Source organism: Xenopus laevis, chromosome 2S (assembly GCF_017654675.1).
Source record: "Xenopus laevis strain J_2021 chromosome 2S, Xenopus_laevis_v10.1, whole genome shotgun sequence".
Lineage (NCBI taxonomy): Eukaryota > Metazoa > Chordata > Amphibia > Anura > Pipidae > Xenopus > Xenopus laevis.
Window position 1 is genome coordinate 125,928,294 of NC_054374.1, and position 27,918 is coordinate 125,956,211.

The 27,918-nt window shown below is 41.1% G+C and overlaps 1 protein-coding gene across 2 annotated transcripts in view; it reads right to left on the reverse strand.

Annotated features, from left to right (window-relative positions):
• Positions 1–11,487, reverse strand: part of rubcnl.S (RUN and cysteine rich domain containing beclin 1 interacting protein like S homeolog) — a 39,251-nt gene extending 27,764 nt beyond the window's left edge. Inside the window, exon 1 of one of the 2 annotated variants that reach the window (XM_018249958.2) lies at positions 11,297–11,487. The gene's annotated coding sequence lies outside the window, so the exon portion shown is untranslated. The remainder of the gene's footprint in view (positions 1–11,296) is intronic. The other variant, XM_018249960.2, reaches the window with a different exon arrangement.
• Positions 11,488–27,918: the final 16,431 nt, after the last annotated feature.

Below are 27,918 nucleotides of genomic sequence, written 5' to 3' on the forward strand. Positions count from 1 at the left end.
CCATCCACTATTCAGTGATTGGCTTTGTCTGCTTCCTTCATATGGAGCTGGTGCTGGCAGAATTCTGGTATACTGGACTCAGGAAGGAGCAGAGATGAAAAGGATGAAGGCCTAGCAATAGGGCAAGAATTTGAGACAGCAGCTAGAGAAGATGTCCCCTTTACAGGAGTTGCCAATTAGGACTGTGGTGTCTGCAAATAACCTCCAAAGCTATTGTTGCTTTAGTTGTGTCACTTTTCTTATGGACATGTCTAAAACAACTTAACAATAAGTAAACAACGTATCTGCAGAAAACAAAGCAACCTACACTATATCAGTTACATGGTAAATAGAGAGTTTACTTCTGCAAATAAAAACCTGCTAATGTCAGACAGTATCTATAGAAGAAGTCGTAGTTAGAACAATGCCTCTTTCTTATAGTAGGAGCAGATTCTTGGCCTGCAGAGACTTCATCATGTGGCAATAGCCTAAAGGTATTTCAGAAAGAACGATATTAAAACACTTTGTAAGATTATATTATTGAAATGGGCAAAGTTTACCTTAGAACAGTATCCGCTAACACCACCAAACTAGTATGGGGCTGCTAAATATCTTAACAGGCTGCTATTGGCCATGTAGATCATACAAGCTAATTGGGCCAGTAATGGAACCATTTACTCTTTAGGAGGCCAACACTCATGAGCAAGAAAGGGGACTCAACGCGCATACTGAAAACTTGTTTGTACCATATACAGTGTAGGTAGCTTTAGCTACACAGATTTTTCACATTGTCCAATCTTTATCTACATGAGCCTGAGCAGATATCACATGGAAAAGGCTGTTTAAACTGTGCACAAGGGCCATCTAGACCCAGTATCAAACTAACTTGTCAAACATTTCAACAGGTAAGGTGCCAATTGTGAACACAAAGGTCACTCGGAGATTATAGTACTGCATGTGTTTTAATGTCCCCACTAGCTACAAAAAATCCAGAGATTCCCGGTATACGGTTTTGGCAAGTTTCCCAAACTAAAGTTGAGGACATGGCCAACAAATGCAAGGGTTTCTCAAAAACAGGGGGATGATAAATACTAACAATACTAACAGGGGGATGATAAATACTAACAACCCTTTCCTGTGATGAATAGCTAGCTTATTGGGAGGTGCAAGTGAGCCCAGACTGGCTCAAAGCCCAAGAGAATAAGAGAAATACACACCGAAAAAAAAATTCTGTCGTTTCCAGGTGGCATGGATTCTGTAAAATAGTCCATAGTATTTAGGGAAGGTAACTGTGTTGTGCCTGTAAATATCTCCACTGTAAATTATAGGCAACTAGAACAAGCTCTTTTGGGTAAGCCACTCTCTCTCTCTGGTGCTGGTTATATTTTTGTATGTAAACCTGTATGCCTGGTGTATTCACCCATTTAATGACCTGTAGACTATTGTTTTGTGATTATTATGAACACAAATGAATAAACTTTTTTAGATATAAAAGTACCCTTTTTATGAATAGAGGATCAGTTGTTTATACAACTGCATAGCTAGCCCTACAACAATGCTGGGCAGGAATGCCTCAAAATTCAGTAACAACAACAGTACTGGAAATATACAAATTACAAAATTTGTGGCATCTCATTTCCTTATATAAAGCCGAAGGAAAATGGTTCAGATGTCATAAGCAGTGTCGGACTGGCCCACTGGGATACCAGGAAGACTCCAGGTGGGCCCAGATATAAGTGGGCCCTTCTGCTCACCCAATTATTTGCCTTGTATGTCTATACCACAGCCATTACCCATATTTCTAAGAGAGAAAAGAGGAAATGGAGGGAAGAATGGATGATGATGTAAGGAGAAGTAATTAAAATGATAAAGAAAGAAGAAAAAGAAAGAAGAAACGTGAAGAAAAAAAGGAAAATTTGGAAAGGTTTTCTGGTGGGCCCCAGGCATCCCAGTCCGACACTGGTCACAAGGTTATTCATATAGCATGGGACTGCTTCTGCAGCATTCTTACAACACAGCTATTTACTGTGATTGACTTACTATAAAACACAAAATACACTACCAAGCACCAGCAAAATACACTCTGTACTGTGAAACAGGTACATTAGGGTCTGGTAGTATTCCATCTTGTGCCTCTCATGTGTCCCTACTTACTAATATAACTATCAAAGAATCTGAAGAATCTTTTGTTTAATGCCACACATTAAATAAATCACTAAACCCTGGTTAAGATAGTATCATGTTCGGCACCCTATATCCAGAACCCAAGCTAAGCTCCCTTGTCTCGGCTCTCACTTCTGCCTTTAACCGCCGCCTTTCACCTCGGGAGGAGCCCTCGGCTAATCAGATGCCGCCAGGTCTCAACAGAGAGAGGAGCAAAGCTAACGGTTCTGGACTAGCAAAGGGGCACGATCGTGTCACCAGGATACTGATGGAAGAACACCACCAGGAACAAGCAGGCCAGGCCAGCACAAGCAGTTAGAATAGTCAGACAGGCCAGAATCAGGATTAGAGATCGTAGAATAGTCGGAGGACAGGCTAAGGGTTCAGGATTGGAGAGATCAACAAAGTCACAAACAGGCAAGGTCAGGATTGGAGAGGTCAGAAGAGTCAAACAGGCAGGCAATGGTCAAAACACAGTAGATCAATCAGAATACACGTAAAAAGCACCCAGGAACAAGGCAAATTGAACCTAACAACGAGCAGTTAGCAGAACACTAAATTCTCCTTTTATACTGTTTGAATTTCACACCTCTGCATCACGCCGGAGCATAAACCAGGAAGTGCGCCGACGCGCACCATAGAGGCGCAGCGGACGTCCATGCCGAAGGAGCGGCATTGGACCCCGCTGCCTGCTAGACCACCAGGGTAAGGTTCCCTTACAGATAGAAGTCAAGTGTGTTTTGCAACTAAATGAAAAAGTATAAAGATGGAATGTTGTAGAGCTCTCACTACGACTCTCCCAGAAAATGTATCCAGTAAGCAGAACCTATAACAATCTTTTACGAGAAATACAAATTCAAAAATTTACTTGAGCACCCAGGTCTCTTTATCTACACTCGAGGTGTGCAGCTTGTACGTATGTATGTATGTATGTATGTATGTATGTATGTATGTATGTATGTATATATATATATATATATACACACATATACATATACACACATATACACACACACACACACAATCCAAAAATCTCATCATGATTTAATCATGGAGGGCTTACTGTGAACAGGGTCTTGATATATTATTTTGCATTTTTTTTTTTTTGCATGTTTTTATTGGTATAGCACTCCTTGAGATCAAAGCACTTTGCAGCAAAACAATAAGTTAGTAGTAACAAACAAGGGGTCAGTCACTGCATTAACAAGTAACAATAAGTAATTATAACAATAAATAATTAGAAATACAATTCACAAATATATAATATAATTACAATACAGATTCAGTGAACAGTATCAAGGAGACAAAAGGATGGAGGACTCTACCCTGTAGGGCTTACAGTCTAAATAGGAGGGTAACTTAATTCGGAGGGGAATTAACGTCATGTAGGTTACAGTGTGTGACACTGCCACATAAGTTGCAGTTCCCAGTTCAAGTGTTATCCAGGTGCTCCCAGAGGTAGTCTTTGAGTTTAGTTATAAAGTCATTGAATGAGGATTCAGGAATGGCATTCCAAATATAAGGTGCAGTAAGACAGAAGGGTTTGATGTGGGAAACAGCAGTAGTAGTGGGGGGTACAACCAAGTGGTTGCACTGAGAGGAGCGAAGGATTCGGCCAGGAACATATAGAGAGACAAGAGATGAGATGTAGTTAGGTGCAGAGGAGTGAAGGGCTTTGAAAGGTTATGAGGAGGCATTTATAAGTTATTCTTTGTTTTATAGGAAGCCGTGATAAGGACTTCAGCAGTGGAGGAGCATATGTCCTTTTGGATGAGAGGAAGAGAATTCTGGCAGCAGTATTTAATACTGATTGTAGAAGGGAGAGATAGGAGTTAGGGAGGCCAGTTAAGTAGAAAGTTACAGTAATCTAGTCGGGATATGATTAGAGCATGCATGAGATTCTTGGCCGTTGGAGGTGAAAGAACATAACATGTAGGTGCTATTAAAATAACTGGTAAAAAACATATTGTTTCAAAGGGTGTCACATGGCGAGATCATAAACATTATGGTGTTCTTTAGAGACAACAACTAGAAATACATTGAAACAGAAAGCCACACACACTGGCCAACTAGCCACAGTATCAGACCAATCGGCCCATTGGGTAATGGCAATGGCATACAGGATGCTTTGTTGTCCACGTTAAATTTGCGTTACTGTGAGTGACAGAATGGCCCTGGTTTCTTTCCCAATGGCAGTAACATGAATGGACAATGGGATAACATATGGTTGTTGTAAGTAGACCAAATTTTGTGAAGCAATTTTGCAAAGTGGAAGCAACACTTGTTTTCCACCTGCGAGTCACATTACCACTGTTGAAGGAAACTAGTGACTTACTGCAGATGACAAAAACATCCCAAAAGACACTGCCCTAAATAGACAGGTACCATACGACTGGCCATAGAAGTTATATCCAAAAGGATACAATATCTTGTTTGGGCCTCAGTTTTACTTGCAGGCTGTACTTTTCAGTGTTTATTTATTTCAGACATTAGACAAAAGTTGGAAACTATCAGCAGCCTTTCAACTATGGCAAACCAGCAGACCCACATGCCAATGTAAGTTAAAGAGGCATCAACTAGCTGATACCATCAAGTTTGCTTCCAGCAACATTCCGTCAATGATTCACTGTAGTCAGGATAGAAAAAGAAATACGGGGAAACTGCTTGCAATGAAAGGATGCCTTAGGTACAAAAGCGTTATGAAAAAAGCTCCAGAGCATATGAACTCAATCAACTCTGTACCGTCTCTGTTTGCAGTGTGTGTTCACTTGTTTTTGATCCTTGCTGGAACAGGTGAGCTAAGCAGTCTTGTGACAGGTGATTGCAGTTTGTTATTTCTAAGCCACTGATCTTAGGGAGCAGCCCAGCCACACACCAGCACCCATTTGTGCATGTACAGCCAAGAACTAGGTACGAAAAACTTCACTGGCACACAGGATATGGAGCAGCAGGGCAACTCCTTGCAGTTTTAATAATGCCAATAACTACTCATCAGCATATGATTCAAGTGCCCACGAGAGATCAGTGGTTCCGACAGCAGTTCAGTACATTCTCCTTCTGGGTGTGCTTTCTTATTATTAGTGAGAAAATGGTGATTAACCCTGCCACTACTACTTTATAACATTAATGATAATGTTTTCTCCAACAACTGACTGCTCTGTTCAAATGACACTTGGGCTCCCAAGTTGTTCCATTATTACAGCAAGCCTATGGCACAGCTAAAGATTTTAACACAGGCTGCAAATAACTGGATGATTGTGCCAAATCAGGTACAGGTGTCGTATCTGTTATCCAGAAAACCATTATCCACAAAGCTCTGAATTATGGGAAGGCCATTTCCCATAGACTCCATTTTAATCAAATAATTAAAATTTTAAAAAATTATTTCCTTTTTCTCTGCAACAAAATAGCACCCTGTACTCCATTCTAACCAAGATATAATGAAATTTTTAATGCATGCAAAACAATCCTAATGGTTAATGTTTAACGGGCAAGTCAACCTCAAAATAAACATTTGTCTAATAAAATAAAAAATAATTTTAAGCAACTTTCCAATATACATTCATTACAATTTTTCAGTGCTTTTAAAGTTATTTGTAAAAACAATTGAAAGCAGCATTGGCTTAACGTCCAGTTGTTACTTTTTAAACAATGCTGCAAGTCTTGGTTCCCCAGCAAAGGCAGGTTTTAAGGTGGCCATACACGGGCCGATAAAAGCTGCCGACAGACCGAGTCGGCAGCTTATTGGCCTGTGTATGGGGGCCCCCGACGGGCTTCCCCGATCGAGATCTGGCCGAAAGTCGGCCAGATCTCGATCGGATGGGATTAAAAATCCCATCGGATCGCGGCCGCATCTGTTCGTTGATGTGGGCCCGCGATCCGACCGCCCGTTTGCGTTCGCTAGGATCCGATCGTTGGGCCCTAGGGCCCACGATCGGATCAGCCCGATATTGCCCACCTCATGGTGGGCATATCGGAGGGAGATCCGCTCGTTTTGCGACATCGCCAAACGAGCGGATCTCTCCATGTATGGGCACCTTTAGACATCAGGGCAGAGAATAGAAAGGGACAGACAAACACTGCTTTCAATAACGATACATACACAAATAACTTAAAAACCATAGAAAATTTGTAATGAGCACGTATATATTGCAAAGTTGCTTAGAATAACGTTTTCTTAGGCATTTTTTTATTTTGGGGTTGATTTGCCCATTAAATTATTATTTTTTTTTTTTTAGTTGACTTAAGTTATGCTTTTTTTTTTTTTTTTACTTAAGGTATGAAGATTCTAATTAAGTAATTAAATGCAAATTACACAAAGAGCCCATATCCAGAAAACCCGAGGTCCAGAGCATTCTGTACATACAATATCACCTAGAGAAGACGACCCTGTAGGCCAACAACCAGATGGCCAGTAGAGGAGGAGACACAATGTAATTTGCCAAACATGGGCTATCTGTAGGAATATGAACATTGTCCCTATATACTGCTTGTCATGATACAGGCCTGTAAGAGTTAATAAAGCAGGCCAAGGTATCATGAAAACACATTCTGCCACGAACAGCAACAGTTAACGAGGGATCACAACCTGTGATGCCCTACTCTAAAAGGTGTAAAAGAAACGGATCCACACACACACCGATTAGTGCAGTCGGGGATTATCCCCTTTTATTCAGCCACCAAACATCAACGTTTCGGGGGGGGGGGGGAACACCTTATTCAGCCACCAAACATCAACGTTTCGGGGGGGAACACCCACCCTTCATCAGGATGAAGGGTGGGTGTTCCCCCCCGAAACGTTGATGTTTGGTGGCTGAATAAAAGGGGATAATCCCCGACTGCACTAATCGGTGTGTGTGTGGATCCGTTTCTTTTACACATTGGTTGCTAAGGGACCGAGCCGGGTCAACGGAAGGAACGCACCACCAGCTTGCAGGATTGGTGAACTACAGGTGTGCGGTAGGATAATTAAATTCTACTCTAAAAGGTGGCAATAGATGTAAGGGTAGAACTACATGGGTGACTTCAGGGTGTTTCTGGCGGATCCGACATGCTGCGCCAAAATGCAGGCGTCAAATCGGATGCGACGGAAAATAAGGTAAGAAATACAAATGTCGGGTCTTGTTGCAGCGTTTATCAGACAAGACTGTCGGATGCAGACGCAGAATGCAGCGTGGAGGTTTATCCTGTTTGTTTCCCCTTGCCTACAGGACCAGAAAATTCTATATTTGGAGCTAAGTATAGGTTCTCCATGTTTTCCTTTTTATTTTATAAACTTTACCATATTTTAATGTATGTCCCTTTTTGTAACATATTTTGTACATATGCTCCGTTATGCCTTTTATAATATTAAATATAAGATTGAATAAGTGTGTTACTGTAAGCCTTAGCCCTCTGCATGCTGGATTGAAATGCTTGTTAACCCTTTAGTGGCTGTGGAATCAAGTGTTTGTTGTTTAGCAATTGAAGGTGTATCTTAAGTCTGGAGTCAAGATTGGTGGCAGCATGTTCTTTGCATGAACTTTGTGGGTGTTGGTTGATCTTTGGGTGCTGTTGTGTTAGTCTAACCTGTGTGCAAGGTGTGAGAGACTGAGTTAGTGACCCCTGATAGCCATACCACATGCAGCTGTAAGTGCCATAATCTGGACACTGCTACTTATAAAGTGTCATATAAGCTTCACAAATGTAACCAGAATACATCTATTCTATACCAACAGATAATTTCATTTAGTGCAAATGAAAGTCAAAGGTTGTTTTCATTTACTTTTGTTCAGTAAAGCAAAACATGTCACTAATTACAAACCAAGGTTGTATTGGGTGTGGTAGGAAAACAATTTAAATGTGTCTTTACTTATTTCCCTCCCGATTTCCTCAACTATTTACATAAATATCGAATACTGCCAAGCATCTATTTGTGGCAGTTTCAAACCACAATTACATACCAGTTTTTAACACTGACAGCAACAAAGCAATCATTGAAGCAAGGGGCAATGTAAAGCAAGTGACAAAGTAACCAAAAGAAGGAAATTAAACAATAATGGATTGTGGGTAACCAATGAGCAACATGCAAAAGGAATTTTAATCAACCTGGTGTGTTGTGTGTAACAAAATCCTGATAATGAATGAGCATTAGCTTTAGTCTTCTGGACACTGTAGGGCATGCACAAATGTGCATTGTGCTTAGACTGAGCTGCTGTGCATTTAAGACAAAAATAAAATGTACCTGCAGTTAGCCACAGTGGTGCCTTAGTACCTGCACCACAAGTACAAACATAGAACTCCCTGCTCCTGCGTGTGTCTGACGTGAGTACCTTACCTTATGCTGCAGCTACCTGGGAGCACATAAACCAACATTTTCCAATGGGGTGTCCTACAGGTTAACATTTAGATTCTTGTACTACACCTAGCACTACACCTTGATTCTTATACCCCAGTAATAACTACTTTCACTACAAGCACTCCTATTATCGCCAATGGCTGCTTTAAAGGGGAAGTTCAACTACAAAATCTAAGCATTACATTAAAGGAATAGTTACACCAATTAGTGATGTGTGGGTCGGGATTTCCCTGACCTGCACCGACCCTAACCAAACCCGCCCTCCCTTAGCCTGTGCTCACACCCGCGCTTCTGGGCTGCTTTTAGAGAAGAGATCAACCCACACTCGCCCTCCGCCCGCGAAGCGTGTGAAGTCGGCCGGAACACGCCGGTCCGCACATTACTAACACCAATATATTGTTTTATATGTGTGACAATGTAATGTACTGTTGCCCTGCACTACAAAAACTGGTGTGTTTGCTTCAGAAGCTCTACTATAATTTATATAAACAAGCTGCTGTGTAGCCATAGGGGCAGCCATTCAAGCTGGAAAAAAGGCGCAAGGATACACAACAGATAACCAATAAGTTCTGTAGTATACAATGAGATTCTTCAGAACTTATTTGTTCTGTTATCTACTGTATATCCTGTGCTTGAATGGTTGCCCCCATGGCTACACAGCAGCTTGTAAACTATAGTAGTGTTTCTGAAGCAACCAGTGCAGGGCAACAGTACATTATATTGTCATTCCTTTAAAACACTTTCATTTTTTGGTTTACTGTTCCTTTAAAGGCAACCGTTCTGATACAATAGTTAATATTGCACAGATGCTGCTGAGAAATGTATCAAATTGTGTATTGCAGTGGAAAGACTTATGTAGACAGGTCTTTACATGCTTCATGCTACACACATAGAACTGTCTTAATAGCAAAAATGAGACTTTAACTCTCACATAAGGCATTATCTGAGACATGCAAATCAATGCTTTATGTCCATAAGTGAGAGTTAAAATCGGTATTTAGGCAGTGCTATGTGTGTAGTATTTAGGCAGTGCTATGTGTGTAGCATGAGTCATGTAGATCCCTTCTGTTTTCAGAAGGCTTCATGCTGCATAGCTAGCATTGTGAAGGGCTTTTTGGCTCCTTTTAGCCAGTTTCACCCTAATGGAGCTGCCAGCCTGAAACATTTAATGGGATGTGTTGTCTTTAAATTAACTTTTAGTATGGTGTAATGAGTATTATTCTAAGACATTTTGCAATTTGTTTTCATGTTTTATTATTTGTAGTTTTTGAGTTAAGATATTTATTCAGTATCTCTCCAGTAAACAATTTTAGCAATCTAGTGGCTAGGGTCCAAATTACCCTAGCAACCATGCACTGATTTGAATAAGAGACTGAAATATGAATAGAAGAGGGCCTGCATAGAAAGATGAACAATAAAAAGTAGCAATAACAATACATGTGAAGCCTTACAGAGCATTTGTTTTTTGATGGAGTCCGTGACCCCTATTTGAAAGAGTCTGAAGAAGAAGGCAAATAATAAAAACTATACATAAAAAAAGGACAGCCAATTGAAAAGTTGCTTAAAATTAGCCATTCTACAATATACTATAAGTTAAAGGACCAGTAACATCAAAATGTTTTTTTAAAAGATTAGTTGGTATACTATGAAAAAAAACACCAACACATAATAAACTTTAAAATGGAAAAGTCTTTATTTAGAAATCAAGCGCCGTACGATGGGATCACCAAATTCAGTGAGTTATTTCTAAATAAAGACTTTGCGATTTTAAAGTTTAATATGTATACAAACAATTTTTTTTTTGACATTACTGATCCTTTAACGCAAAGGTGAACCACCCCTTTAAACTTCGATTGAAAAAAGTATTTGTTTTTGGTAAACTATCTGAAAACAACGGACCTTAAAAAGATGTTTGGAAGGTTAACAACTCCTTTAACCCAGTGCATTGCAAAATGTGAGTGTTAGCTCTTCGGAAAAGCTTTCCGTTTTCTGCTCTACGGCTAGGGCCACCAGATAGCAATTATAAAGTGTCAAACAGAAGATCAAAAGAACGTAAAAACCACTGAATATTTTTTTTTTTTTAATTGCAGTTAGAGGTGTAGTTTAAGATGACAACCCTATGCAGCAACTACATGAATAGGTAAACTTCTCCTTTAAACTGCTACCGGTTTGCAGTCTCCTTCCTGATACAAGTACTGTGTGCGCAGGTTTATAAATAAAAGCGATAGTTTGTTTTCATGCCTTATTTTTTCTCTGCTGTGGTACAGGGTGTTAGTTAAACTGAAGGCTCAGAATCCCTACCCCACCCCCGGCGGCTCCTACTGAACAAGCTCTGCGCCTCCCTCACGGCTGCCCAAGCAAATAATCTGCAAATCACAAGGAATCTGGCTCCTTCCCAAAGGTTTAGCATCCAGGACGGTGGCTTTTAAGACTCATTTTTATATTAGTGCTGCAGACAGCGAGCAGACTACAGGTAACTAAACCCTGGATCGTGGGCCTGATGCAGAGGGGCGTACCAATCCAAGAGACCGCGGCGGGGTTGCACATTTTCAAACCCACCGAACGAAAGAGCCTTAAAAGATATACATGGAGGGGGGGGGGTCAAAAAAAATTCAGTTGCAGTTAGCTGGAGGGACCTACAACACTCCCCATATACAAGTGTCCAGTGACCCCCCCCCTGTACAACTTGTGCAAGTGCCCAAACACCCCTTTATATAAGTAGAACGCGTGCCACTGACCTTATACCTCCCCAACGCCTAGGTGTCAAGAAGCATAAATAAAGGGACGGGCTTTCTATTGGATTGTTATTATACTTACCGCACAGGGGCTGGTCTCCGGCGGCTTCTCCGTACATACTCCGGCAGGTGCCACATTTACAACAGTAGACTATAGCTCGGTATCCCGTTGAAAGAGACTGGAGCCTTAAATTCGTATGTGAGATCACATTCCTCTGTAACCGGCGGCACTATACTATAGGTTATATAACCCGCCTCAAAACTGGCCGACACGCCCCCATGGCCCCGCCCCGCTGGAAGGTAAAGCAGCTGCTGCTGGGGTTGTCTTTTAGTTTGCATTGGGTTCACGGGCTGCCTGGTCGCAGGCAGACGATTTCTATGAGGAATGAACTTTATAAGATGTGTTTACTTATGCATCATTTTGTACCTGAAGAATTGGGCGTGTTGCTTACCTCAACATGAAATAAATGCAGTACTTTATTATTGAGTGATGAGGCAGAAATTACATAACAGAGCACCGATTATATAGTCAATAAAGCACCCCCTCTTGTAAAATGTAAGGATATTATAAGTTAAGGAGGACTTCCATCCCCGTCTTTGGCCGAGTGTTTTTATACAGGTCATTTATTATACTACACAAGTTTCAGTAAGTCATGTGACAGAAATGACATCACTAAGCTCTGATTATACCCGATGACATCACTAAGCACTGTTTATATAGTGAATAAAGTACCTAATCTTGTAAAATATAAGGATATTATAAGTTACCGAGGAGCTTCGTGACCATATAAAAACAAAAGGCCGAAGGCCGAGTGTTTTTATACAGGTCATGGAACTCCGAGGTAACTTCTAATATCCTCATATTTTACAACTGGGGGTACTTTATTTATAATAATACACAAATTTCAGTGAGTCATGTGACAGAAATGACATCAGAACTCACCGTTTATAAGTGATGACATCAGAACTCACTGTTTATAAGGATATAATTTACAGGATATAAATGGCTCTTGTGTATTATAAAGTAGGGATGCACCAAAGCCAGGATACCTTCTCTGCTTCCTACCTCTAGTCCAGTCCCCTTCAGGCCCGGATTTGTGGAAAGGCCACCTAGGCCCGGGCCTAGGGCGGCAGGATTTTATGGGGGTGGCATGCTGCCCAACCACACCCACATCGGTTCAAAAACACTGGGGATGCGCAGGAGATATATTCTCCATGAAAATTTCTACGAATAAAGGGGAGGGGACGGGGGTGATGAATGGCAGTGGGCCTAGGGACGCCCACTATGTAAATCCGGCCCTGACCCCCTTTCTCCTTGCTCTGCCGGCTGTGTGGGACTGTTTGCACACATGTGACTGACAATGAATTAAATTGTAATTAGACACATTACGATGCAACAACAATCATTACAACTGTAATGGGCTGTTATCAGAAATGCACAACATGCTGGATTTGAGACTTTGCAGAATTTACCAAATCCAAGTGGCTGGCAGAATCAAATCCGAAACCTCCGAAATTTAATTTTTATGCATTACTACAGAAATTGGCATTTTTATTCATGATACTATTGTTTTGTTTGGGACTTGGCCAAATCCTTTGTGGAAGACTTTATATTTGCCAAATTTTTTATTTTAAAAAAAGGGGAGTTGCATCTCTAGTTTTAATGAAGGAATAATGATCTGGAGCTATGTATGTATGGTGAGATTAGGAGCCATGAAATCATTTAGAGGAATTCTGTGCTTCCTGCTTAGAGACAAAAGTTTGTGGAAATCCGTTTCCTGTATCCGCACAACAATGGCCATGTGTGCATTGATGCCCCGACAGAATTAGTTTGCTGAGCTGAAAATAGAAAAAATGTGATTACACAAAGCCCTCAGTCCGACTGAACACCACTGGGATGAAATGGAACACCGACTGCTGCTCTGGGATCTCTGAAATGTAATATGAGAACACTCAATTACAGAAAGGCTATCTAAAATTAAATCCATTGTAAGCAAATAATTAAATTTTTAATACTTATTTTTGTGTAATTGATATCTCTGTAATAATAAAACAGTACCTTGCACTTGTTCAGAACCTAGTGCAATATTGATATTATTCAGTGCATTCACCAGTGTTATAGCACTAATCTGTGTGTGTAGGGTCATCTCTGGTCGAAAATTTTCTCCTCAAATCACTACACTACAGCCTTTTGCCTCTGTGATACATCAGTACAATGTCCATAACCTGAGAAAGGCAGTATTGGCAAGTATATGGACTTTCACACAAAACTGCCAAGTTCCCATGTATCATCGGAATTTTGAAAACCCTACTCAAGGCCAGCCTTAGGCCTATAGGACCAATTGGACACAATAGGGCCCTGCTCCTATAGGGACCCTGCACTAGGGCAGCAGAGGAGACAGGGTCTGGCCTGGTTTGGCATGCTCAATAAAGCACACTACAGTCAGTCCCTGAAATCCTTAGCATGCCTCCCAACTTTTGCAGGACAGTCCTGATATTATAGCAAAACCAGATTAATGTGCCCCCTGCTGTTTTCCTTTAAGAAAGCTCAAAGTTGCTCTTCATCCCTCTAGTCTAGTGACTGCTGTCTACATAGTCCCTTTCCATTAATGAAAGGCAAGCAACCTCTGCCTGTTACTGCTGATAGCAAGATGGTGGACAGTGGTGGGACCTTGCAGGAGATCGAAAACAGTGCTTGGGGCCCATGCTGTTGTAATATTGCAGTGAGAAGAGAAAGTGACGGGTGACACTGTGGAGAAAGGGGTAGAGAGAAGATCTGCTATATTTTTGTCTCAAACATGAACTGTCATTGGTTTCTCTGGGTGCTGAAATGCCCTCTTGTTATCATCCCAGGCATGCAGTGGAACATTTGCCTTGTTCCGGGGCAGATAAGTATCTGCTGCTCTGCTGATAAGACTAATCTGTGGCATAATGTTTGTAATTCCTATAAACATCATTATCTGTTAGTATGAATTATTAGCATCTGATTTCCATGAGTCAGGTATTCCATGTATTCAGGGGTCGATTCTTTGCCTCTTGCTCCTGCAATACCGCTTCCTCTCACTTGCTTTTTTTGCACAGGAGCGGGTCCAGAGGGGGCTGCATCGCTAGTGCAGAGAGCGCAATTGCTCTCTCTGCACTTGAAGAGCCAAATTTCTGGTTTAATGACTGGAAATACGGCTCTTAAAGTTACCAGGAGCGGTACTGACTTGCCATATAGCCAGGTAGTTTGCCGGAAGTGCAAATATATATACCTTGTACTTGATCCAAACTAAGATATTATAAATCCTTGGAAACTCAGGTTATTGGGTTTATTAAATGTTTACATGATTTTCTAGTAGACTTAACGTATGAAGATCCAAATTACTGAAAGACCCATTATCTGGAAAACCCCAGGTCCCATACCTGTGTAATCTAACTTCATTTTATTTTTAAGTTAAGTGTATTAAGGGCCTCAACAAAGAGCTGATGTGATCCATAGTGAACTCTAATTTTTCCTCACTGATATATATATGCCTCTAAAAATTGCATCGAATATAAGAGCAAACATTTTTACTGTGAATGCCTCTAATTTCACACTGATACATTTTCCCTTAATTCTCCCCTTAATAGCTTAAATAGATATCAGTTAGGAGTCCATATGGCTTCCACATACTAACACCCCTTATATATCTATATAGCACTGACAACTGGCAACCAAATTCTGATCCTGAATGATCTTATTATAAAGTAATTATTTGGGAAACAAAAAGGGTACATTTTAATGTGTAACGAGATATACATTCTATACCCAAAGGGACCTAAGGTTTTTTATTTATTCTTTTGACATTTAAAGCAATTTATTAGTGTTTTCTTACTGTTATCGCTAACACTGCCAGTTCTTTGGGGGGGGGGAGAAACACATGAATTCAATTCCTCACTCACATGATGCCAGGCTTTCTTTGATCCAGAGTAAAAAAAAAAAAGATTACTATCTCTAGATTGCATAAAGGAGGGATAGCAAAAATTCTTCCTGACTCCAAAACAACAATATGACCAGTGTAGGAATGCATCAAAGTGAACCATAAACATTTGTTATTCCCTTTGAGGCTAATGCCACACAGGGATGTTTCACACATATGGATTTCACATGGATATGTGCGAACAGCTTCTAGGTTGCTGGTAATCAACCTTGTGGAACAAACAAACAGGTTGTGGTTCCTAAACTAAGCTTTTGAACATCATATAAGATCCTAACAATCTTTTGTAAACCTTGCTCACCATTAGTCTTACTGTCCTATGGTTTTTTTACTAAATGTTGCTCCTATTTTTTTCTCCAAAAAAATCTTTAGTGATTGAAGCAAAAGACTATTGGATATTCTGACTACAACAGTCTGCAGTATTTGTTTCCTTGGACATTGATGTTTAAAGGTTCTTCCCAGGGCCGGAACTAGGGGTAGGCAGAGAAGGCACGTGCCTAGGGCGCAAAGCTGGAGGGGCGCCAGGCACGCACCTTCTCTGTCTCTGCTATCCCCCTAGTCCGGTCCCTGTTCTGGCCGGCGTATGCGTGTGCGCGTTTGCGCAAGTGCGCATGCGCGAAAAACCGGAAGTGCGCATGCGCACTCGTATTTTTTCGCGCATGCGTACTCGGGCATTGGGCGCTTTACCGGGCCAGGCTGCCTGGGGCGCCTGCCCGGGTTGGCCCGGCACTGGTTCTTCCTCATTACTCTTCCATAAAGATCATGTGGGACATTCACTAAGATTCATAGTTGCGCTCCACAAATTCACTAAAATCCGAAGTTGTGCTCAGGGGTAGCATAAGGTTGCGCTAGCGTTAATCCGCCAAGCAAAGCGAAGTTACGCTAGCGATGGTTAATTTGCATACGGCGCCAAATTCAAGTTACAATGGAGGTATATGTAGCATCACTACACAAGCCTGGGAAACCTTCAAAACAGCAAATAACATTTTTATTTTGCCCTACACATGTGCCCACTGTATAGTTAAGTTGCCATATGTTAGGAAATGTAGGGGGGAAGGAGGGGAGCCCCAAAAAATTTTTCGATCTTTTTCAGCCTATCAGACCATAATAAAGAAAAAACGCTAGCGTTTTTTGGGACTTATAAAAAATTTTAACTTTTTTTGAAGCAATTCCTATCTACTCTATTGCGCTTCGCCTGGTTTGAGGTGGCGAAGGAAGTCTGGCGTAAAAGGTAGCATTCAGAACAATGCGCACGTTACTGAATTTGTGTAGTTACGTCCATTGCGCAAATTCGCCAGGCGTAAGGGTGCGAAGTAACACTAGCGAAGTTACGCCAATGTCAGGTATCAGGGCGAGTCTGAAGGTATAAGCCTCCCCCACGCTTTCCACTGAGCTGCGCCTGAGGCTTGGTACAGGACGGTCCCAGATAAGGAATAGCAGGAGTGCCGCTTGAGCCCGCAGAAATAACAGTTTGTGACTAAGGACTCAGCACTTATCTGCAAATGAAGAGACGAAGTCAGGAACAAGCCGGGTCATACACTTGAGACAATCAGAAAGCTGGAGCCGATTTGGGAATAAACGAGCAGAGTAGTCAGGAGAAGCCAAGGTCGAAATCAGAAGTATCAATCACAGAGATCCAGGGATAATCAGTGTCAGTAGAGACGATCACCTCGCATTGAGCCTAGGCATGAGCGTCCTTTTAACCTCAGCACGCATGCTTGCGTGCACGCCAGAACGTGCACAGGCGTTAGAACGCGCGCGCAGCAGAACACGCGTCCGCGCAAACAACAGGCGCTGGCGCAGAGACACCGGCCAATTCGCGTGGTGACGTCAGCTCAACCCGGAGCTGTTCTGCTGAGCCCTGACAGCCAACGTCCGTTAGTGAATCGGCGAAGTAACGAAAATGCCCAACGCTGGCGAATTCACGATAGCGTTAAATGCTTCGGCGCTTAGTGAATTTGCCCCCATGTTTGTGAAAGCAACACTGCAGCATTCAATGATGCAACCACTCCTTTGCAACAAAAACCTCCCGTAGGCCCTTTGCAGTAATATGAGGGTTTTTGCCTTTCTGGCCAGCATATGATCAGATCTCTGTAAAGGTTCTAAAAGATCTTCCGGATCTTGCCTTGACTTCCACTTAACTGCAATTTCTTAATGACATAACAGACAGAGAAAACTGTGAGCTGGAAGAGTTTTTGCAATCTTTTTATAGTCTTCCCTTGTTTTGTAGGCACCAGTTATCTTTATTTTAGACCCTCACTCAGTTGCTTAGAGAAGCCATTGGTTGTTGAATGCCAGTCCATATTTTGGGGGTGTCAGGGTTTTTATTAGTAATCAAGGTGAGGGACCTTGGAAAAACAGTGTTTATTACTGGACAAGTAAAAGGGTGTCCACTTGTTTTTTGTCCACCTGTTTTCTTTGTTCCTATGTTCTGGGTGCAGGCAGAGCAGGAGAGGAGGAGCAGCTTGGGAGTGGATTCTTGGCCTGCGTTCCTCCGCAACTGTCTGGCCCTAGCCTAAAGAAAATGAAAATCTCTAAATTTCTGTGCTGAAATGTGACACTTTGGATTTCATTCCAAAATCCGCAGTACCCAAAATAATTAATGGGAGCAGTGGGGCAGTGGATTCATTGCCTCTCTTCTCCTAACCTTACATATTGTAAGAGCATGCATGCTGGGTAACTGACTCCTGATTAAACCAGCCCTAGTATTAGTGTGTTTGGTCGAGACTGATGGGAATGATGCCTTTCGTATGTAATCTGTATGTTCAATGTATACACACATTTATTGCACAGAGCTGCAGAATATGTTGGTGCTTTATAAATAGGTCCTTATAATAATGTCCTGTGTCTTTAAAGTGTTGTGTAACATGAGCTGGTTTGGTTGACTTAGCAGTCCATGTGGCTCCTGCCTAAAGCAGCTTCCTGATTTCCCTTCTGTCATATATATTCAGCATTTACACTTTTTAAAATAGAATATTATATATATCAAGAAAGAAGAGGAAAAAAAAAAATAAGGGAAGTGCTTTCTGCTGTGCCTTTGCAACTGCATCTTCTCTTTTAGTTTATGGGCCGAGTTCACGGGCACCATCTTCGTCCGATCGCTATTCTTCCTGTATTTGGCGGCACATGCGCAGTAGGAGGCATTTGCCGGTTGGATCTACTTCGCATGCGCCGGAAGTCATGAAAAAAGAAATCGGAAACTTAGTGAAAATTCGGGCACAGTAGATCCAACCGGCAAATGCCTCCTACTGCTAATGCCCTGCCAAACGCCGATCACTATAGGAAGAAGAGCGCTCGGACGAAGATGGCACCCATGAACTCGGAAAGAGAGGACCTGCACGGAGGGGTGACTAACAAGTTAAGGGCATTTGCCTGGGGGGGAGGAAGGAGGGGGGGGAGGGGTTTTGCGCTAAAAGGGTTTCCTTCTCCTTTAAAAGTGGCTTTTGGGGCCACCAGGGTCAGTGGGTCAAATCAGTGATGTCAGTGGATGTGATGTCAGTGGAAATGACGTCACACGCATGCGAACAACCTCTCAAATTATTCTGCACATGTGCACATCATATTTTTGCCAACAAATCGTTGGAAATCGCCAGAAATTGGGGGAATGCTTAAGAGTGACTGGGGACATAGCCCAAAATTGGGTAACTTAACAGCTCTGGTTGCAGCCCCCCCTTGCAACTGCAACATCTCTGGAAAAAAGGCTGGATTGTGGGAAACAATATGGCTATTGTGTTGAAGCTTGCACTTTGCACACAACAGGTGCAGATCCTCTGCAACAGAGGTACATGACACTCATTGTCTCTAAAACATTGAGTAAGGTGATGTCTTTGCAGAATGGACAATTTTTGTTGGTGCAAATTCTTTAGGCGACCATTTGTGCAATAGTTTTAATGTATGTTTGGAAAGAAAGCAAAAACCACTGTTAGATATGAGGAAGTATCCTAGCTCTGTGTATTGCTGGTTTTCTTTGAAGCTGTGTGGGTACATGAAAATTCTGGCAACATTTGTAAGTAAAAGTAGGAAATTAGTCAGAATGCACGTCCCAATAGCAGTGTAAGATAGAAGCAATAAACAAGCTTCAGATACATCATATGGAATAAGATTTTCAAACACCATTACAAAAAGTGTTGCATATACTGTACATTTCACACCCTGCAACAGAGCACATATTGTTTAAAACATGTAAACATGTAAAAGGCCCTTCCATACACAGTAGCCTCCTTTTCAAATGAATTTTGGATTAAAAAAAGGCAACTTACCACTTAATGGGCCAGATTCAATTCAGTGAGAAAAAGTTATCTCATAGTTTATTATGTAAAAACTCATGAGATTCAATTTGAGGATAAAAAAAACTTTTCTCCAAATTCAGTTCCAGTTTTTCCCATAGACTTCAATAGAGTTTGTACGTGATACACTGTGAGATACGTTTTTCTAAATTGAATTGCATCTTAAATTGAATCTGGGCCTGGGGGTTGGAGTGGAGTGATTGGGGTAGGCAGGCAGATAGAGGAGGTAGGTGCCACTAAAGCTTTGCGTCCTGGGCACTTGCCCTGCTGCCTACCCCTAGTTCCAGCCCTGATATAACATGGACATACATCTACCATAAATGATCAATAATGCAATAATATTGTGAATGCTAAGACCATCCCATGTGAACACAGCCCAAGTCTGGCCATTGGAAGTAATGGATCAGGCCACTCAGTTTATGCATCAGCACCAGACACAATGAAAAGTATCAGAAATCGTAATGCAGATTCTGAATTCACGGCAGGTACCGCTAGAATTATATTGTTTTACAAAATGGTAAATTGTAATTTTTTTAACCAGAATGCAATAGCCTTGCTTGGTTTATAAGACGGATGATGGAAATGTTTTCACAAAAGTAGCAAACTCCCACAAAGGTATTTTTTGATGTGGTAATTAAGCAATTAATTGAAAAAGGGGTCATTAAACTGAATTAATGAAATGTATTATCAAGAGGCTTTATCTGGTACTAGATAGAAGGGTAGATTATTAAAAGAGGGGATTATAAAGAGTGAAAACTAAACTAAAATTTGGAGGTAATTTATTAAAACAAATTTTTTTGTTTTTTCTTAAGGTCACATTTACTTAGGGTCGAATATCGAGAGTTAATTAACCCTCGATATTCGACCGTCTAAGTAAAATCCTTCGACTTCGAATATCGAAGTCGAAGGATTTACCGCTATTCGGTAAATCAAAGGATTCAAAGGATTTTAATCCATCGATCGAACGATTTTCCTTCGATCAAAAAAAGCTAGGAAAGCCTATGGGGACCTTCCCCATAGGCTAACATTGATGCTCGGTAGGTTTTAGGTGGCGAAGTAGGTGGTTGAAGTTTTTTTTAAAGAAAATCGTTCGATTCGAAGTAGCCAATTCGATGGTCGAAGTAGCCAAAAAAATACTTCGAAATACCAAGTTATTTTTAATTCTATCCCGTCACTTGAGCTAAGTAAATGTGCCCCTAAAAATTCAAGTTTTTTTTCACAAAAAATCTCAAAATGTTCAAGATGTATTGTGTCCTGAAGCTGCTTAAAGTTCAAATCAGAAATTACTCCATCTAAAACCTGTCCAATTCATGTAAAAGTCAAAGGCAGCTGTCCCTTTAACCATTTGAAGATGTATTTAACTTTCACAAATTTTGGTCGTTTTGGGGCGTTTGCTGGTGTTTGCTCGAAAACTTTATTCATCCGAGGTATTCTAGGTTTGTATGCCTATAAACTCAAAAAATCCAGATATTCATAAAAACTCGAGTTTAATTATAAGAAAATTAGGCAAGTTTGTGGATGAGAATTGTGGATGGTCGAGTGTACAGGTGATGCTCTGTACACCTCCTGTCACATGTTTTGTTTGCTATTCATCATGTATGGGGTTATTTACTAAAGCTTGTTTTTTATCATATCGTTTTTTATCATATCATATATGATAAAAAACGAGTTTTAGTAAATAACCCCATACATGATGAATAGCAAACAAAACATGTGACAGGAGGTGTACAGAGCATCACCTGTATTAGAACTCATTAAATCTCAATTCCTTACACTGATATAGCTTTGCTCACACACTCCAAGCACCTTTACTGGCATGTCAAAGCAGAATTCCCCATAACTTTAGACACTACAATGTGACATGCATTAAGTAACAATGGTATTGTGGAATAACCGTGTTTCAACACTATCAGAGTGATGGACGCACATAAACTGTATTCTTTCATATGTGCAATGTTCTGAAGGGAAATTTAGCTGATAGTTATCTGGATGTCTAAAAAGCCCTGTTGCCAAATATTGTAACACAATGTAAACACTGTTTTAGGTGTTGCATTTATAGTGGCATCCCTCCACTTTATTATTTCTGCATCCTCATCATATGCACAATTTTCATTATGAGGTCCCTACAGGCACCATATATATGTATACTGGCCATCAAAATCAGTAGCGTTCATTGAGGGGGGCGGGCCCTGGAGCGTGACGCGCAGCCGGGCCCCACCCCCTCCGTACCGCCGCATTTGGCCATATTTTCAGCAGCGAATGGACTGCCGGGGGGGCCCTGAGGGGGTGCGGGCCCTGGCCCGCTCGCACCCCCTGCTCCCCCGGTAGTTCCGCCACTGATCAAAATATTCATTAGAAAAAAATACCAGTATGAAAATAGCAAAATGTCTTTGCTTAAAAGTGGCTTAAATCACAAAGTTTTGTTGGTGAGACTTAAGTATATACACAAATAGGCATGGGTGTCCCAAGGGGACGCTCTCACTCTGACGTTTTACCGTCAAGCAGGGCACGAACAAGTGCCCAAGGGCCCCTTAATGGTGATGGAGATCTCTATTGATTCTTTCCGTTTCCTCTGACAGCTGCTGCCAGAGTTACATGATTCGGTGTGTGCGTGAGATGAGAAGGGGAACCACCAATCTTTTTTTCAAATTTTCTATGTGTCCTCTGGCCATCAATTTTTTTTTAAAAAAAATTCTATGGGGCCCTTGACCAACAATAGTTTTTTTAACTTGTAAGGGAAGGGGGGCTGGCCAACAATGTATTTTTTTTTACCTTGTAGGGGGAAGACCCTGACCACCAATAGGTTTTTAGTGCCCATGTTTGTGTGACTTTTTTATTATGGTGTAAGGGTGTGTGGGGTCTAGGGTGGGGCCTGTGGTGTTGGGTGGGGCCTCACAAATTTGTGTTGTACAGGGCCCCGTGATTTCTGATGGCAGCCCTGGGTATATGGCTCTGGTGCAGTGTTAGAGCCACACATGGGCCCACACCAAAACATTGCTAAGCTGACCAAGATATATAGACAAATTCTACCAGTGTGTATGTGTGTGAATAAGACTTTTACTTCACTTAAAGTCTTCTGTGTTCTGGCCCCCCATTTATTAGCAGCTCTGTTTCTGTTTGCCAGTCCTGCTTCTAAACTATTTTAATATCTTCTCAATATAAAACATTATTTAAACCAGTGGCCAAAGAACTTGGTCTCTGTTATGGTGTAAAGCTTGATATGATGCACATTTGACTGACTGAAGTGTCTGGTTAAATAGACGGCTAGTGCCACTACTATAGTGCCTGTGGTGTTGGACGGAGCCTCACAAATCTGTGTTGTACAGGGCCCCGTGATTTCTGATGGCAGCCCTGGGTATATAACTCTGGTGCAGTGTTAGAGCCACACATGATGTCTCCCCGCAGTAATCAGTACCGCATTTTCGGTCAGATGCAATTCAAAGCGAAACATTTATCTCATACTTTATTGCATGAAAACTCAACAGAAGTCTATGGGAAAAATCAATTAATCAAAATAAATAGTATGATACTGTCAAAACATGTTTTTCTAAAGCTATATTATGATGATTATTCGGATTAAGGGGGGTTTAAGCACCAAAAGCAAAAAAGACAACTTCTGTAGTATACAGACCCCTTCAATTCATATTCTTTCCTATCATTATCAGTTGGCCTAATGCAACACCACTTAATATGGCTGAAGCATTTTTCAGCATCACAGACAAAAAGAAAAAAAAACAGTTTGTGTGCATTTTAGGGCTTTAGACTTTCATTCATAAATTAGCTCTATGCTTATAAATAAGTAAAGTTCATATCATCCCATCATCTACAACTCAAACCCCTCTCAACAAAGACTCGCATTAATCATCCAAAAGTGAAATTAGTATTAAGGAAAATCTAAACGGCAATATCTTAAAATCCTTAGCATGTGGGACACTAAAACCAAACCTCAAGTTTTTAAAGGTTGATTAACCTCCCCTCAAAATTCCACTTCTTATGATTATGCAGTAAAAGAAGAAGTAAACACAGTTTCATTTTAATATCTGACTCAGAATGGTTATTTATTCTAGCGTTTTTAAATGATTAACTCATTAATTAATCATAACAATGAAGGGAATTTTCAAAGGTTCTTTTTCTAATGATGGACAAAATTTAACCCCTTAGAACCAAATCACTGGGATAACTTTAGAGGAAGCAGATGCAGGGGTGGAGTAGGGTATAGGGGGTTGAGACCAAAGGATCTGCTTCCTCAAGAGTTGGATTGGATTGGGGTTGGCCCCCTGCCACTAACCCCCTCTTATCCCCATCCCCCCACCAGGAGGAGGGATGGGGGCCTGAGTGATTTAGGGGCACACAGTTTTTAAATCCGGCCCTGAGCCCTTTAGCAGTAAAGATCCTCCTAATATGCCCCAGTAGCTCCCCATCTTCTTTACTGATTCACTGCACATGCTCTGTGCTGCCATCAGTTACTGAGCTTAGGGAGCGACTCACTATATACTGAATCTTTATAATAAGGCTGAGGCCAATTAGTAAATGATTATTAGTATATGACAGCTCAGAAACCAGTATAATTAAAATCAGGATTTAATACTTAGTCCTATAGGATCAGCTCATTGGACAGGCAAATCTCATTTTCTGCTTGATGATTTGAAATGACCCCTAAGCTTAGCTTCTCAACAGTTGTTTAAAACACACTGAGCATGTGCGTGTCACAGACACTCCTAACCAGGGGCGTAACTACAGAGGAAGCAGACCCTGCGGTAGCAGGGGGGCCCAGGAGGTACAGGGGGCCCCATGAGGCCCTAATTAATGAGCAAGTTCAATTTATATTGGTAAAAAAGGACAACCTCTGGATATGTTGGTGTCTCTAAAATTAATTTGCTGTGGGGCCCAGTAATATCTAGTTACACAACTGCTCCTAACAAAATCCAAGATGGAAAACTCCTATGACTACTTTGAAGTCCCGGATCGTTACTACTAATACTATTACTACTGCTGAACCTTTAGGCTTGTTCAATAAGTTCAATATTTAAAATAAGGCATATCTAGCCATATTCATTTTTAGGTTTTAGTTCTCCTTTACGTTTAATTCTTGTTGTTCAGTTAGGGTGATCGCTGATAGGTCTGAGAAAATTTGGATTTTGTCATAAGACTGAGGAGAAATTTTTGTCACCTCGTGACTCACAGAAGATCTTTTTTAGTATGATAAAAATGAATTCTAAGAATAATGTCTCATGGGGCCTTTTGGGTGCAGGTTTGGGGATTCTGTGAATCCTGTCAATAATAGTGGGCTGCAGAGTTTTCAGGGAGAGCTATTAGAGTGAGATCTTGTGCATATTTGCAGAGTCGGAGCTGATATTCTATGGTAGTCCTACTATTTCTTTTTTTCTTGAGCATTCCTCCAGATCTGCACATTTTATTTTCCAAAGCACTGAGCTGCTGGGGGCATCTTAATGGCACAGATTGTCCCTCATAATAGCTGGTTTGGGATGGTACAGAATTTGAATATATCAAAGTGTTGAATGCAGCAATTGTGAGAAAAAAAATGAATTCTGGGTAAAAAAAACATGGCAAATTACATATAAAATTGCACTTTGCACACTGCACTTAGGTAAATAAATGACCTCTTGTGTGTACCTTGGGTATAGTGATACAATGTTTTCCAAAAACAAAAATTTGCCAGGATGTTATTGGTTTACCAAAAGCATGGTGAGAACCGTGCCTCCAGCGGCAGCGAGTGGCCAGTTACAAGGGGCATCAAAAAGTTCCTCTTGTAACTTTAAAGGAGAATTCAACCCCCCTCTATAAAAACCCCTACCCTACATAGTCCCCCCCTCCCTGCTCCCCCCCCCGCACACGTGATAAGGGGCATTTACAGGTATCACCTGTGCGGGGGGAACAGGAAGGGGGGACTATGTAGGGTAGGGGGTTTTATAGTGGGGGGGTTGAATTATCCTTTTAAGAGCATTAGAGATGCTGCTCCCCTTTGACCTGCTCTGGCACAGATTTTTAAGCGTGGAGCAGGAGTTACAGCGGCAAATGGACCCAGAGCATAATATGATTTGGTGTATTAAATATGCACTGACAAACATTTGCATTTTTTCCCCAGGGGTGATTAAGCCAATTAATTTTGTGCATCATGGCAATTTTTCTCCAAAAATAAATATATCACAGCTAGAAAACTACCAGTATAAAGACGCAGCAGCCAGCTTAGCATTATCTACATTATATTTTCCATGTTAATATCCCACATACTTTTTATATTCACAAATGTAATTTCCCCAGTTCAACTTTATGGAAAAAATACTCTGCATTTTGATTTTGAAAGGGGATGTTGTACTTGGTCATACATCTCATAAGTGTGCCATTCCCTATGTGAGCATTCTCTGTTCTGACTTTATATGCATAATATGGCTGCAATTCCTATACTCATTATATACATAGAATGACAGCACATTGCCTATTGTACATTTATATGGATATTTGTTGATACTAAAACATATTTAAACATTAAAAAACTACAGGTCTATTTTGCAATCAGCAAAGATTGCTGCTAACTCATTGTATATGAGATAAAAACCAATACTGGGTTCCCTGTACTTGTATACCAAACTATAGTATTATTGGTAGTTGATCAGATAACTAACTTTATTAGTGTTTAACGAATCAGGTGAAATCAATATTTGGACACTGAGCTGTAGGAAAAAAATTAAATTTTTTCTGTTAACACTGGAAGTGTAGAAACTCACCTTGACACCTTTGAGGTAACAACAACGAATTGTTCAGTGGTCCCAACTTAGTTTTTCTTTAAGATACATGTTTCCTAGCACTTCCTAGTGGGGGCACCCTCCATTTTTTAACAATTTTTTTTTTTTTGAAAACATGAGCGCTGTTAGCTTGGTGCTTCCCCGAACATCCCCGTATTCTTAGAGGAGAGTTCTGATCTAACAGCCTCTTAAACGATTATTCTTAAAGGACTAGTAACATCAAATTTTTTAAATTTGTTAGTTTACAACGAAAAAAAAACACAAAGACATGTGTACAAAATGAAACTTTGAAATCACTAAGTCTTTATTAAGAAATAACGACCGAAACTCCACTTGCGCTCCTCTTCAGAAAAGGCGTCAGGGCGACAATCTATCGTGCGGCGCTCGATTTCTCTTCCCTGGCTATATCCTATAAGGAATGCAGGGAGGAGAAAGCGAGCACTGCACAATGGATCGCTTTTTCTGAAGAGGAGCGCAAGCAGAGCTTTGGTAAGTTATTTCTTAATAAAGACTTAGCGATTTCAAACTTTCATTTGTCTTTGTGTTTTTTTTTTTCGTTCTATACTAACGAATTAAAAAAAAATCATGTTACTGGTCCTTTAACCAGAATAATGTGGTGATATCCTGATGGGATCTGTCATGAAAGTAGAAAAGAAGTGGCACAAAGCTATGGGACCGACGCAGGCATAGTTGATTGGAATTTCCCCCCTTCCTTTTCCCGAGTCATCTCGGCACTTTACTGCCGCCGTAGAGCTAGAGCAGTGGTCCCCAACCAGTAGCTCGTGAGCAACATGTTGCTCTCCAACCCCTTGGATGTTGCTCTCAGTGGCCTTAAAGCAGGAGCTTATTTTTGTATTCTGGGCTTGGAGGCAAGTTTTAGTTGTATAAAAACCAGGTGTACTGCCAAACAGAGTCTCAATGTAGGCTGACAATCCACATAGGGGCTACTAAATGGCCAATCACAGCACTTATTTGGTACCCCAAGAACATTTTTCATGCTAGTGTTGCTCCCCAACTCCTTTTACTTCTGAATGTTGCTCACGGCTTCAAAAGGTTGGGGATCCCTGAGCTAGAGTCAACTATATGGGTTTCAGTTCCACAGAGTTTCCTATTCTGAGAGGCACTCAGCAGGGATGTCCCCTGTCCCCCCTGCTGTTCGCCTTGACGATTGAACCGCTTGCACAGGCTATTAGGGCCAATAACCAAATTTTGGGGGTGACGGTGGGGGAGACAGAATATAAATGCGCCCTGTATGCGGATGATATTATTTTAACCCTGACCAAACCCATGTCTTCTCTACCCTTTCTGTATGATACGCTCTCCTCATATGCTAAACTGTCCGGCCTGGTGGTGAACTCCTCTAAATCAGAGGCTCTGAATATTAGCCTCCCTGACCATCATAGGAAGCTCCTGGAAATCAATTTTGGGTTCCATTGGCAGCCGAAAACCATTAAATATTTAGGGACACAGATATCTTCCCACTATTCAACTCTAGTCTCGGACAATTATACTAAAATTGGTCGTAAAATTTTAGCCTTGATAACATCGTGGGGTAAACTTAATCTGTCTTGGCTAGGGAGAGTTACGGCTATGAAAATGTCTGCTCTCCCACTCCTTTTGTATGTTTTCCCTACTCTGCCAACCTACCCTCCAAAAGGTTTGATGGATACTTTACAGAAGGCTTTTAATAAGTTT